Source organism: Microcaecilia unicolor, chromosome 8, assembly GCF_901765095.1.
Source record: "Microcaecilia unicolor chromosome 8, aMicUni1.1, whole genome shotgun sequence".
Taxonomy (NCBI): domain Eukaryota; kingdom Metazoa; phylum Chordata; class Amphibia; order Gymnophiona; family Siphonopidae; genus Microcaecilia; species Microcaecilia unicolor.
This window is the reverse complement of record NC_044038.1, coordinates 73,906,369-73,919,688: the sequence shown is the minus strand read 5'-3', so window position 1 is coordinate 73,919,688 and position 13,320 is coordinate 73,906,369. Positions and strand designations below refer to the sequence as shown.

General features: G+C 47.0%; 1 long non-coding RNA gene across 1 annotated transcript in view; it reads right to left on the bottom strand.

Annotated features, from left to right (window-relative positions):
* Nucleotides 1–12,649, bottom strand: part of LOC115476712 — a 29,722-nt gene extending 17,073 nt beyond the window's left edge. The window contains exon 1 of the long non-coding RNA XR_003943223.1: nt 12,358–12,649. This is a non-coding gene — a long non-coding RNA (uncharacterized LOC115476712). The remainder of the gene's footprint in view (nt 1–12,357) is intronic.
* Between the last annotated feature and the right edge of the window lie 671 nt (nt 12,650–13,320).

Below are 13,320 nucleotides of genomic sequence, written 5' to 3'. Positions count from 1 at the left end.
TCTATCAAGTCTAATGTAGTGCACATGTCTGGTAGACCTCTAGTACTAGGTTCCCCTCGTGTCAGTGGTGGATGAGATTTATCAATTTGTGAATCCCATGGCATATTAAAGTCTCCACCCATCATCACCGGAAGTGCTTCCATTTTGGTGAGGGCCACAGTTGCTTTTTTGTAAAATTTAAGGTCTAGCATGTTTGGGGCATAGACACTACCCAATATTATTTGTTTCCTAGCAATAGTGACTGTACAAAAAACAAAACGGCCCCCTGTGTCTTTATGCAGATTATGAATTTGGGATACCACCCTCTTTCTGATAAGAATGGCCACTCCCCCTTTGTTTCCCACCACAGACTTAACTTATTTCTGGGGGTCAGCTTCTAAGCTGGCTTCTGCCTATCCTTTCTGGAGTAGTTTTCCTTCTGTGTGCGGGCTGCTTCCAGCATTGCTCTAATTACTCCGCTCTACTGCACCTGGGGGTGCTGCCTGAGTTAGCTCTACCTCTGTCTCCAGCCTGGCTCTGTTTGCTCCTCTGTGCTGCATCTAGGTATTCTAAGTCTCCCTATGTTCTGTGTGCGCTCTGCCTGCTCCTTGGTTTGTGCTCCTTTCACCCACTGGTGGCCAGAGCCAGTGGCTGCCATAGTTTGTCTTGCTGTTCCTACCCATTCCAGACTTTAGCTCAGTCCGGTCCAGTTCTTCCAGGCTGCCGGACTTGTTTCTCTTGTTTGTGCCTGGACAGCCTCCATAGTTACTTACTGATGGCTGCAGCTGCTCCTCAGGTGTTAAAGGGCTTTATTAATCACTTAGAGACTGCAGCCTTGGCCTTTGCATCGTCTAAGGTCCCTGGTATGTTATAGTGCTCTGTGCACTGCTACCTTGTCCAGTTCAGTGTGAGTTTCTAGCTTGTTACTAGTAGCTTGGGCATAGCTTTTCTTGTTGGCTTGTGTACAGCTTTACTAGTTCTCCTGTGTGTTGTGTTGTGTGAGTTCCTAGCGTGTGACTAGTTAGCTTGGGCATAGCTTTCTTGTTAGCTTGTGTACCGCTTTACTAGCTTTCTTGTGTTTAGCTTTCTGGTTTTCCCGTGTGTGTTTTCCTTTGCTTCTGGAGCTTCAGCCCTAGTCCTGTCCGCTGCCAGTACTCCTTGCTACTGGAGCTCCAGCCATAGTCGTGCTACTTGACCTGACCATTGCCTGTATCTGACTACTCTCTGCCTGCTGCCTGAACCCCGATACTTGCTGCCTGCTGCCTGACCCGACTACTGCCTGAACCCGGATATTCTCTGCCTGTGGCCAGACCTGACTATCTGCCTTGCTTTCGCCTAGGTGCCTGGGGGCACTTCTGTATCCTGATTCCTGTTGTTCCTGCTTGCTAGTTCCAGTTTCGATTTTCCTGTAAGCCCTGCCGGCTGCTCGAACCTGAGGGCTCAACCCTTGGGGAACGGTGGCTAAGCGTAGGTGAAGCCTAGGTCCAGTGTGTTCCTGTCCAGCGGGTTCCGGTCCCGTGTGTTCCAGTCCAGTGGGCTCCACTCCAGTGTGTACCTGTCCAGTGGGTTCCAGTCCAGTGCGCACCCGTCTGGTGCATTCCAGTCCTGTGTATTCCAGTGTAGACCTCCAGTCCGGGGTTCCAGTCCAGCCTTGCCTCATCTCACAAACCCAGTGCTTCCAGGGAAGAAGCCTGACAGGAGTACACTCACCAATCCAGAGCTCACCAAACTCATTCAAGGATTGATTATCTGTTGATCTCGCGCAAGATTTTTACATACATTAATGAAGCGGAGATAGGTTCTTGTGCAATATCAGACCACGCAACAGTCTGGATGACCTGGCAGGCGGGGGATGATAGTTACCAAAGAGGGGGAGGATGGACATTTCCTAGCTATCTTTATAAAATTCAGGGACTATCTAATAACTAAATGGGAAGAATATAGACATTTCAATGAAGGATCGGTGCTGGAGGCACTGACATACTGGGAAGCAGCAAAGGCGGTCCTCCGAGGGGAAGTTATTAGCTTTGTCAGTAATTACAAAAAACCAACGTGATAGGGAATTATTGCGGTTGGAAAAACAACTAACACGCTTGAAAAAACAATATGGGCACAACCCGACCCCAAGGGGGCATAGAGAACTAATCTCGATTCAGACCGAGGTAAATTCCATGTTGCACGAGAGGGCAGTAAAGTCCCAAGTATACTACCGATTTCAACTATATAAACATGGCAATAAGAGCGGTAAACTTTTGGCTAAATTGATAGCTCCGCAATATGTCTCAAGACACATAGCTGCTATTAAAGGCAGGGATGGAAAGTTATTACATAAGGACAAAGAAATAAGAAATACCTTTCAGGAATACTACCAACAGCTCTATAGTGCCGGGAAAAACCAAGGTTTGCAGAATGATCTTTACTTGCAGAATATTGAAACCCCATTGTTGAGGCAGACAGTGTTACAACACCTGAACGAACTTATAAGTTGTGACAAAGTTACTTGGGCAATTGGCCAAAGTAAATTGGGGAAAGCACCGGGGCCCGATGGTCTTAAAACTGAATTTTACAAATTGATGGGGGAACCACATTGTCCCCACGTTAGTGAGGTATTCAATGCATGGGTGGCAAGGGGGAACCTTCCGGAGAACCTTAATCTAGCCCAGATAGTAGTGCTGCCAAAGCCAAAACGTGATGGACAGCTAGTATCTTCCTACAGACCCATTTCTCTATTAAACTATGAGGTAAAATTGCTTGCTAAAATACTGGCTAAGAGATTAGGGAAAGTACTACAATGTCTTGTTCATGAAGCACAGGTGGGGTTTGTACAGGGTCGTTCTGTAACTAAGAACTTGCGAGGCATTCTGTTGTCTCTGGAACAGCTCAGGGGGCCTTCAGAACAAGCGTTACTGGTCAGCTTTGATGCCGAAAAGGCATTTGACTGGGTGGAGTGGCCCTTTTTATTTTCTGTTTTGGATAATTATGGATTCTCTGTCTGGTTTGTACAAGCAATTAAAGCCTTATATTCCTCGCCTCGAGCAAGGGTCCTGGTAAATGGAATGTGGTCCGAAAGTTTTGAGATCTATAGGGGGACCAGACAGGGATGTCCACTCTCACCATTACTCTTTGCACTATATCTAGACCCTTTGATTCGAGATATAAGCTCAGCGAGATCTATCAGGGGAGTAAAGGTGGGAACGATGGAATTTAAAATCGCTGTGTTTGCTGACGACTTGTTAGTGACTCTCACTAATCCTAGAACATCACTTGAAGATCTTTTAGAAGTATTCGAGGAGTTTGGAGATTACTCAGGATTCAAATTAAATCTAGATACGTCGGAGGCCCTGGCGATTCCATTGAATACCAGATCCCTTTGGAGAGATGATTTCCCTCTGAGATGGACAGAGGTTTTTTTTTAGGTATCTGGGGGTCCTTCTTACATCTCAGACGGAGGACATCTATAGACAGGGCCGCCGAGAGGGGGGGACAGGGGGGACAAAAGTCCCCGGGCCCGGGCCTCCAGGGGGGCCCGACGCTGCATGCCCATAGCTCCGCCCCTCCCCTCCGAGTTCCAGGGCCCGCCCATCATCCGTCGAGTTCCAGGGCCCACCCATCGTCCGTCCCTTTCACCCGAGTTCCAGGGCCCACCTTCTGTCCCTCCCTCCATCCGATTCCGAATCATGTCAAAAGCGATCGTCTTGTTCTTATCTGACCTCGTGGTTACGGCGCGAGCAGCACGCGGTGAAAATCGTGCAGGCTCGCGCTTCAGCCTTCCTTTGTCTGTCTATCAGCTGAGGTCCCGTCCCGCCCTCATTTCCTGTTTCTGCAAGGGCGGGACCTCAGCTGATAGACAGACAAAGGAAGGCTGAAGCGCGAGCCTGCACGATTTTCACTGTGTGCTGCTCGCGCTGTAACCACGAGGTAAGAAGATCGCTTTTGACATTCGGACGGAGGGAGGGAGGGGTGGGGGCTTTGTTCTCGGAAGGAGGGGGGCCTTGGATCTCGGAGGGCGGGAGGGGGGCCTTGGATCTCTAAGGGAGGGCATGGATCTCAGAGGGAGGGAGGGGGGCCTTGGATCTCTGAGGGAGGGAGGGAGGGGCTTGGATCTCTGAGGGAGGGAGGGAGGGAGGGAGGGGGTCTTGGATCTCCGAGGGAGGGAGGGCTTGGATCTCTGAGGGAGGGAGGGGGGCCTTGGATCTCTAAGGGAGGGCTTGGATCTCAGAGGGAGGGAGGGGGGGCCTTGGATCTCTGAGGGAGGGAGGGCTTGGATCTCAGAGGGAGGGAGGGGGGTCTTGGATCTCGGAGGGAGGGAGGGCTTGGATCTCAGAGGGAGGGAGGGAGGGGGGGCCTTGGATCTCTGAGGGAGGGAGGGCTTGGATCTCTGAGGGAGGGAGGGAGGGAGGGGGTCTTGGATCTCCGAGGGAGGGAGGGAGGGCTTGGATCTCTGAGGGAGGGAGGGGGGCCTTGGATCTCTAAGGGAGGGCGTGGATCTCAGAGGGAGGGAGGGGGGGGCCTTGATCTCTGAGGGAGGGAGGGCTTGGATCTCAGAGGGAGGGAGGGGGGTCTTGGATCTCGGAGGGAGGGAGGGCTTGGATCTCAGAGGGAGGGAGGGCTTGGATCTCTGAGGGAGGGAGGGCTTGGATCTCAGAGGGAGGGAGGGAGGGAGGGGGTCTTGGATCTCCGAGGGAGGGAGGGAGGGCTTGGATCTCTGAGGGAGGGAGGGGGGCCTTGGATCTCTAAGGGAGGGCTTGGATCTCAGAGGGAGGGAGGGGGGGCCTTGGATCTCTGAGGGAGGGAGGGCTTGGATCTCAGAGGGAGGGAGGGGGGTCTTGGATCTCTGAGGGAGGGAGGGCTTGGATCTCAGAGGGAGGGAGGGGGGCCTTGGATCTCGGAGGGAGGGAGGGGGGGCCTTGGATCTTGGAGGGAGGGAGGGCTTGGATCTCAGAGAGAGGGAGGGGGGCCTTGGATCTCGGAGGGAGGGGAGGGCAGGGGGGAGAAAGAACATATCACTGGACAGGAGGGGAGAGAAGAGATTGCTGGACAAGAGGGGAAGGCAGGGCAGGGGGAGAGAGAAGAGATTGCTGGACAAGAGGGAGGGCAGGGGGGAGAGAAGAGATCGCTGGATAAGAGGGTAGAGGCATGGGGGAGAGAGAAGAGATTGCTGAATAGGAGGGCAGGGGGAGAGGAGAATTGCTGGACAGGAGGGGATGCCTGGCAGGGGAGAGAGAAGAATTGCTGAACATGGATGGATGATTAGAGGGGCAGGGGAGAGAGGAAATTTACTGGATATGGGTGGATGGAGGAGAGGGAAGTCAGGAAGGAGATGCACATGGATGGAGGTGAGGGAAGAGATGAGAAATGCTGGACATGGATGGAGTGGAGGGCAGGGAAGAGAGAAGAAATGTTGGACAAGGATGAAGGGAAGGAAAGACAAAGGAAGGAGATGCACACAGATGGAGGGAAAAGGAGAGAGGAGAAATGATGGACATAGATGGAGGGGAGGGAAGACAGGAAGTACATGCACATGGATGGAGGGGAGTGAGGAGAAATGCTCATGGATGTAGGGGAAATTGCTGAATTTAAGGGCTGGATCGGAACACTTTCAGGGCAGATGCTGAAACTGGAGGAATGATAGGGACAGGGCTACAGATGGTAGACAGGACGCATAAGGACACAGGAGGATGGTGGACATGGTGAGAGAAAAAAATATCAAATGGAAAGAAGACACTGCATAAAACAGAAGACACTGGGACCAAAGCGAATAGAAAAACTATGATCAGACAACAAAGGTAGAAAAAAGTATTTTATTCAGAATTTTTTATGTCAGCTTTTGGAAATGTGTATCTGTGATGTTTTTCATGTAAGTTTCAATTTTTCTAGTATTGCTGCATGCTGAGTCTGACTTCTTCAGGTAACTTTCTAGTTCAGTATTTTGCCTTCATATTTTTTTTTATTTCTAGTTCTTTGTGTCATATCTGTTGCCATGTGTTTTTCATGTGTGATAAGGTACAGTATTCTGCTAGTGTGTAGTATTTGCAGCCCTTTTTGTTTTGTTTTTCATTAGGTTGTGTACTGGTGTTTTAGAGCCCGGTATAATTATAGTGCTGCCTTTCCATGCATAAGGTTGTAGCTCGTCCTGTCCTTGGAATTAGTGCTGTTATGGTTTGGTAAGGTTATGAGTGGGTTTTTGCACAAGTTTGTGTATAGTGTTTTGCAGTGGAGAGATTGTGTTTTGACCTTACTGAGGTAGCACCAAAACATCAGAAAAAGTGTAGAGCCTAAATCATGACACACTACCTCTTGAAGGATATACATATAGTACAGGGGCCCGGCCCGGTGGCGGGTGGAGCAGCCGTGACCTCGGAGGGGGGGGGGGGGGGGCCAGGGGTGGCCTTGTCCCGGGCCCGGCCCAGTCTCTCGGCGGCCCTGTCTATAGACTAAATGTCAACAGGTTGCTAAGTCAAACAGAACAACAGCTGGAAACGTGGCGATGTTACCGGTGCCACTGGTCGGTCGAGTCTGTCTCATACGAATGGTGATTCTGCCCAGATGGTTGTACGCGTTACAGGTTTTACCGCTGAGATTACTACAGAAAGACATCAAGTGTTTTTATCAATTAGTGGGGCAGTTCTATTGGGCAAGGAAAAAAGCTAAGCTTAAACTACAGTTTTTGCTGGGGGCCTGGCGGGAGGGCGGACTGGGTTTGCCTAATTTACAATACTATAATCTAGCTAGTTTATTAAGGTTGGTGAGAGATTGGATTTTCTCCACGAACACACACTCTCCTTTAGAGTTAGAGAAAACATACTTCAGTCCTTATAACCTAATTACCTTGCTGCATCTTAATAATACCTCGCTGCCAAAGTCACTTAGAAATAGTATTCTATTGATCCCTCTACAAGAAGCATGGAAAACTCTGGGGAAGAAACTGGGGAGTAAACCGAACACATCAGAACTGCTGACCATAAGAGGGAATCCGATGTTCACACCAGGAATGGAAAACCCAGTTTTTCAGCAGTGGACAGGAAGGGGTTTCACGTGTTTAAGGACAATAATAGATACTGAAGGGAAAATTAAACCTTTAAGAGAACTCATACCTGTTGAAGAGAGGGGATTGGGGGGATATTTTTGGATATGGCCAGGTAAAGCATTATGTTCAATCCTTAGATGGGGAAGCGCTTAAGTTTCAACTGGGGGGAAAAGTCAAGCAATTTTATGATGAAATATCAGATGAGGCCCCCACAATTTCACAACTCCAAAAGAAACTGTGGACCTTGATATCGAGAGTGGAGTTGTCTCCGCTTCATCAAAGATGGGAGGCAGATATGGGGGCAGACTTAACTAACTGGGACATAGCAGCCTACATTCGGAGCATCCCCCAATTGATCAGTGGCGCAAATTATAGGGAATGTGCATTTCGGGTGGTGCACAGAGCATACTTCACACAGCTTCAACTCTTTTAGAATGGGAGGGATCAACACACCAACATGTCTGAAGTGCAAGCTGGCAGAGAACTCTTTTTACCATGCATTTTGGGAATGTACAAGGGTGCAGTCTTTTTGGAAAAAGATAGTGGATTTTTTGACCTCAATCACATCATGAAAAATAGTGGGCACTCCCCTACAATTGCTATTGGATTGCCCAGAGGCATTCAGAGGCCTTACTGCAGAGGAGACATTGTTATGTCGCAAGCTTTGCCTAGTAGCAAAAAAAATGCATTTTACAATCCTGGACGTCAGATAAACCCCCTGAATATTGGCACTGACATAACCAGGCACATCTTTTAATGACATGGGAAGGAAGAGAAGCAAAAGGTTTCTGCCATCGCAAAAAATGTTTTCTTAAAATATGGGGGTATGTTAGACACATTATCTCAGAGAGGCCGGAGTCTAATACTTAACACGCTATGATAAGATTATTAGATGCTGGTACACAAATATGGAACAATAACTACATATATGCTTTTATTGGGCTATAAGGGGGAAATGGGTGGGGGAGGTATTGGCAGGGGAAAGAGGGGTGAGGAGTAGTGCTTATAGGGGACGTTAATTTTTTGAGAATATGCCTTATAAAGTTCAAATGAACAATGGTCGAAAGGGGAAGATATTAGACATATTTAGAGACTAGGGTAATATAATATTGATATAAGGTATAACTGTTCTCTTTGATGCCACTCATAAAAAATGTTGTCAAACATAATGAAGGGGGGGGGGGGGGAAGGATTAACCGTTAAAAGATTGATGAAAGAATGTAGCAAACTGAGCTTGCTGTACATTTACTAGCATTTGGATCTTTGTACAATTTGATTGTTGACTGTGTCTTTTTGAAATTTCATCAATAAAAAATGTTAATATTAAAAATAAAGGCCCCTATTAAATTTTAAAAATACAATTATATAGAAGAAAGGAGAGTATTAACAAAAATCAGGTTAAATGTTTGGTAAACAACCAAACCTTTAAGAGCTTTCTAAAGTGCAAATACTTCAGTTTACCTCTAATCTCTGCTGGTAAAAGTTCCACAAATTCGAAATCGCTGGGAAATTACCATCAGTACCATCTCAGAGGAAAATGTTCCCCCTACCATAGGTGCCAACTCTGTGGGTGTCTGGGCATCCCCAATATTCTATAATGTACTTTATTAGATTTGGAACAGAAAGCTCCATGCTACAGAGAAACACAGGAAGGTAGGAATGATGTGCTTCTGTATCCCAGCTACTGCTCCTGCCTCCCTCTGCAGCTATTTGCTATCTGTGTCTGACCAGTGGGCTGCAGGAGGAAGAGAGATATTCACTGGGTGATCATTTGGCATCTAGTTATCACTGGATGGTGTGGTTGAATATTAAGACAGATGAGGAGAGGGTTTATTCAAGATTGAAGGTTACAGACTTCAAAACGAACAAATTTTGTCAAAATGGGGGGAATATCTCAAGGAATTGATAGTTGGATGGGAAAAGCTGGGAGAAATAGAAAACAAGTGGGCAAAACTGAAAAAAAAGCTATTTTAAATGGGGTGACAAAACTTTTTTTTTAGAAAAGTAAATAAAAATAATGAGGCAAAGAAAGCCACTATGGATCTCAAAACTAGTAGTTAAAAAAGTAAGAGAAAAAAAAGTTAACCTTAATAAATTACAAGACATTGCAGAACAATGAAGACAGGCAACAATACCTAGAAAAGCTAAGAGAAGCTGGAAGAGTAGTCGGGAAAGTAAAGATGCACATGGAAGAAAAAATAGCTGAATATTGAGCAATGGGGTCTTTCTTGCCCAGTTAAAACTCTTTGAATATCGAGCCCAAAATAATTATGGTGTATTGAGTTTGATATAGCGTAATTAGAAAATGTTCAAAGAAAAGTGGCCAAAATGATAAAGGGGATGGAAGTCCTCTCATATGAGGAAAAGCTAAAGAGGTTAGGGCTCTTCAGCTTCAAAAAGAGACACCTGAGAGGGGATATGATTGAGGTCTACAAAATCCTGAGCACTGTTCCCTCTAAACTGAGTGAGAGTCCTCCATCTACAGCCCTGCCAGTTGTGTGGGGGAGGGGGAGGGGGAAGGGTGATGTTTCACTACCACATTTTCAATAGTGAGAGACAGGCAAGTTCTTAGACTCCAGGGAACCTGCCTGTCTCTAGTGACTGAAAACACAATATTGAAGAACCATCCTCCACAGGCAGCAATGTGGTTGGAGGACTCCTGCTCAGCTTAGAGGGAACAGTGTTTCGGAGCAGGGGCGTAGCTACGGGTGGGCCTGGGTGGGCCCAGGCCCACCCATTCTTGGCTCAGGCCCACCCAGTCCTAGTCTGCGAGCCAATCGCAGACCTGCTGTTATTTTTTTCTTACCCGCAGCGGCGAACGGACGGCCCTAAAAGCAGCAAGCAACCAGGATCATCGACTCCGTCCTTCCTTCGCTTCCTGCCCTCTCAGCGTCCCGCCCGCTCGAAAGGAAATGACATCAGAGGAAGGCGGGACGCACGCAGAGAGGGCAGGAAGCGAAGGAAAGACGGAGTCGACGAGCCTGGTTGCTTGCTGCTTTTAGGGCCGTCCATTCGCCGCTGCGACTTGGGGAGTGGAGTGGAAGTGAGCCAGCAGCCTATCTATTCCACTCCCCCGCGCAGCCGTCGCCGTTCAGGCAAGTTAAAGCAGGCAAACCTGTGAGCTGCCTCAAGCTGCATCCACGTTGTCGTTGTTTGAGACAGACAGATGGGAGATGCTGTGAAGGGGGAGAGAGGGGGAGGGAGATGCTGGATATAATGGGGAAGGGGATGGATAGAAACAGGATGGGCAGGGGAGAGAGGAGAATTGCTGGACAACAGGGATTGCTAGAGGGGACAGAGGAAATTTGCTGAAGATGGATGGAGGAGAAGGCAGGGGAATGGAGAGTTGCTGGATATGGAGCGGAGGGCAGGGGAAGGAGGAGAATTGCTGGGCATGGATGGAGGGGAAAGGGGAGAGAGGAAATTTGCTGGAGTTGGATGGAGGACAAGGCAGGGGAATGGAGAGTTGCTGGACATGGCGGAGGGCAGGGGAAGGAGGAGAATTGCTGGGCATGGATGGAGGGGAAAGGGGAGAGGAAATTTGCTGGAGTTGGATGGAGGAGAAGGCAGGGGAATGGAGAGTTGCTGGACATGGAGCGGAGGGCAGGGGAAGGAGGAGAATTGCTGGGCATGCATGGATGGAGGGAAAGGGGAGAGAGGAAATTTGCTGGAGTTGGATGGAGGAGAAGGCAGGGGAATGGAGAGTTGCTGGATGGAGGGAGGGGAGAGAAATCAGGGAGGAGATGCGCATGGATGGAGGGGAGGGAAGAGAGGAGAAATGCTGGACGTGGATGGAGTGGAGGGCAGGGAAGAGAGGAAAAATGTTGTACAAGGATGGAGGGAAGGAAAGACAAAGGAAGGAGATGCTCATGGATGGAGGGGAGGGAAGACAGGAAGTAGATGCACATGGATGGAGGGGAGTGAGGAGAAATGCTGGATATGGATGGAAGGAAAACTGCTGAGTTGAGGAAGGATAGGGACAGGGCTACAGATGGTAGACAGGACACATAAGGACACAAGAGGATGGTGGACATGGTGAGAGAAAAAATATCAGATGGAAAGAAGACACTGCATGAAACAGAAGACACTGGGACCAAAGCGAATAGATCAGACTACAAAGGTAGAAAAAAGTATTTTATTCAGAATTTATTAATTGGAATATGTCAGCTTTTGGAAATGTGCATCTGTGATATTTTGCATGTAAGTTTCAATTTTTCTGGTATTGCTGCATGCTGAGTTCAGTATTTTGCCTTCATATTTTTTGATTTCTAGTTCCTTGTGTCATGTGTTGTTCATGTGTGATCAAGGTGCAGTATTCTGATAGCGTGTAGTATTTGCAGCCCTTTTTGTTTTGCTTTTTTTTTTCACGAGGTAGTGTATTGGTGTTTTAGAGCCTAGTGTAATTACAGTTCTGCCTTTTCAAGCATAAGGTTGTAGCTCGTCCTGTCCTTGGAATTAGTGCTGTTATGGTTTAGTAAGGATATGAGTGTGTTTTTGCACAAGTTTGTGCATAGCATTTTGCAGTGGAGCGATTGTGGGATAATGTAATTATATTTAAAAATATCAATTTTTCCATTAAGTATGTATGTGGTTATACTGATGCAGGGCAGCTTTTGGGCATCAAGTGAATTCTAAGGCATTATTTTGTAGGATCCCAAGAGACACTGCTCATACTTATATAGACAGTGCGTGCCCACCCATATTAGCTCTGGGCCCACCCAAAATCTCAGGTCTGGCTACGCCACTGTTTCGGAGTAGTGTAAAACAGGTAAAAGTGAATTGATTTTTCACTCTTTCAAAAAGTACAAGGACCAGGGAACACTCAATGAAATTACATGGAAATATTTTTCCACTTAAAGAATAGTTAAGCTCTGGAACTTGCTGCCGGAGGATATGGTAACAGCAGTTAGTGTTATCTGGGTTTAAAAAAAGGTTTGGACAAGTTCCATATAAATCCATAGTCTGCCACTGAGACAGATATGGGGGAAGCCATTGCTTGCCCTGGGATCAGTAGCATGGAATGTTGCTACTATTTGGGTTTCTGACCTGAATTGGTCACTGTTGGAAGGATGCTAGGCTAGATGGGTCATTGGTCTACCCAGTATGGCTATTCTTATACCACCTTCTGTCAAAAGCAGCAAGGTGGTTTACAAAATTAAATAATTAGCCAACAGATAGGCAATTGAAGATTGTTCAAGGATGTTCAAGTTGGAGTCTAGGCTGGCTAGTGACCCACTGGGGTTCTCCTTGTGTATTGTAGGAATGCAAAGAACATTTGGGGATGGACTGATGCTTTTACACCTTTCCTGGGAAAGAAATGTCACACTTTAGACCCATTACAGTTACTGTACCTATTGAAGTTAAAGCGCTGTAGTAAATGCAACGATTCTCAGCTCCCACACAATTTATTATGCTCGATTCCTCACATTTGTCTTTGTTCATAGCAAAGCACGATGGGCACTGAAGTCCATTTGCAGTGTTGTTTTCTGGCACTAAAGATGGGGAATGGAACAAAAGATTGCCTTAATATATTTAAGAACATAAGAAAAGGACATAAAAAAGAGAAGAACCAATCTCCGCTAAGGAACAACCAACAGAGAATACTGGAGATGGCTGAGAGGAAAAGGAAGGCTCAAGATTGATGCAGTAAAAGGCGTGGCCTAGTGGTTAGGGTGGTGGACTTTAGTCCTGAGGAACTGAGTTCAATTCCTAGCACAGGCAGCTCCTTGTGACTCTGGGCAAGTCACTTAACCCTCCATTGCCCCATGTAAGCTGCATTGAGCCTGCCATGAGTGGGAAAGCGCGGGGTACAAATGTAACAAAAAAAAAATTAGGCCTTTATTGAAAAAAACATCAGTTTTAATAGAGGCCTTATTTTGGGTTTTTTTTTTAAAATAATTTGGAACCTCTCTTTTCTGCTTCTTAGTCATTTCCACTATTCTCTGTTGGTTGTTAGAGCATAAGAAAAGCCATGCCAAGTCGGACCAAGTCCATCAAACCTAGCATCCTGTCTCCAACAGGTCACATGTACCCAGTGCTTTTTTTGTAGAAAAAAAAGGTGCCGGTACTCATTATGGGCGGGGTCACCACATATGGCTCCATCCCTATGATAGCCACACCCACATTAGCCACACTCATTATACCAGCTATGGCGCATATAAACAGACATCATTGAAAATATTATACTAGTATAGGAGAAAAAATAACGTGATTTTTTTCATCAGAAATAATTTCTGTAAGCTGTTACAGCTCCAGTATACCCAGTGCAAAATAAGACAGCAGATGTAAATTCTTCAAATTGGACATATTTCAAA